We start from the raw sequence: 1,284 nt of genomic DNA, 5'->3' as shown, positions 1-1,284 counted from the left end.
AGTTCAACTACGTGGACAGTGGTTACACTTGACATGATGATTTGTTATAGCACAACTTATATATTTCAAATGGACAAAAAATTAGTATCATTTCTAGTATCTTAAGATAAATTTCCTTTGAATGGAAACTTTCTTTTCAGTACTTTCAGGTCTATAAGATGTACCTAGAAAATTTACTACTGTGGAAAATGAAGACTGCTTCAATTGAATGAGGGAAGAGGTGAAGGTCCCGTGGTTTTACTTTTTGATTAACTGCTATAACAGTGTCCTTCAGGTGACTGAGGGGGTTTCATATTTTCTTTAGACATCGTTAGGCGCTAAAGCTCTTGCAGAACAACTTTGTATCTCTGATTTTTAAAATTTATTTTGTATCCTTCAGTCAACTCACACCAGCAGAACCACTTTGATGCTATATGAATTCTGCCATTTTGCTAGCACTGATACGGCTCTTGGTCTACCACTCCATTAGAACTCTTAATTCCATTCATATTAATTTTTGTTAAAAATCTTTCAAAGTGGGTGCTTCTGGGTATTTAGGTCCACATTTTATTTTAAGGCTGTATATTCAGTTTTCATCAATTGTTCTTGGAGGCCCGATTACCGTCTCTGTCCATCTTGTAAGTATCATGTCTTCACTGTCTTCTAGACCCCAGCTACCTGTGCCATCACCTACTCCTTTCTGACCTTGTTCCAGTTCTTCCAACAGTTGGAAATTCTGAGGGACTTTTACTCCCAAGCCCATGGTGGCATCACTCCTCTAGTGCTTACTTTTTGGAGTGGTTGCTCTGTTAGAAAACCTGGCTCATGGAGGGCCAGGTCATTTTTATTTGTAGTTTAATTCATCTTTTGCTAAATGCAACACAGTCCTGGCTCAGCAAATTGTTCTGTTCAATTCTCACAAATCAAGCATGCTAGAACATGATAGCAGCAACAGATGAAATTTAGAGACATACCACGATGCTCTTTCTGGATTCCTCTCCAGGGCCTGTGTTCCCATCTCCCAGCAGCGGAGAGTTCACAGCTGTGCTCCTCGATGGACTTGCCCTCAGCCAGGACTCTGCCTCACTTGAGGTTACAGGGACGATCAGGGCCAAGGCCAGGCTGTTGTGGTGAGTCAATGGCTTGATCTTCCTGTCAGTTTGGGACAACTCGGAAGGATCATTCCCAGCTTCAGAGTGTCCTATGGGATTGGTTGAGGCCTCCGCAGCAATTGCACCACAATTCAGCCCTTGTTTTTGCCCCATCCTGCCTTCCTCTCATCTTTACAGCTACATGCATAGCTTT

At 42.0% G+C, this 1,284-nt stretch overlaps 1 pseudogene; it reads right to left on the bottom strand.

Annotated features, from left to right (window-relative positions):
• Nucleotides 1-248: 248 nt before the first annotated feature.
• LOC100428838 (ubiquitin-conjugating enzyme E2 variant 1-like) lies at nt 249-628 on the bottom strand (annotated as a pseudogene).
• Nucleotides 629-1,284: the final 656 nt, after the last annotated feature.

Source organism: Macaca mulatta, chromosome 12 (assembly GCF_049350105.2).
Source record: "Macaca mulatta isolate MMU2019108-1 chromosome 12, T2T-MMU8v2.0, whole genome shotgun sequence".
In the NCBI taxonomy this organism is placed as follows: domain Eukaryota; kingdom Metazoa; phylum Chordata; class Mammalia; order Primates; family Cercopithecidae; genus Macaca; species Macaca mulatta.
The sequence above is the reverse complement of the archived record's forward strand: the minus strand, read 5'-3'. Positions and strand labels throughout refer to the sequence as shown.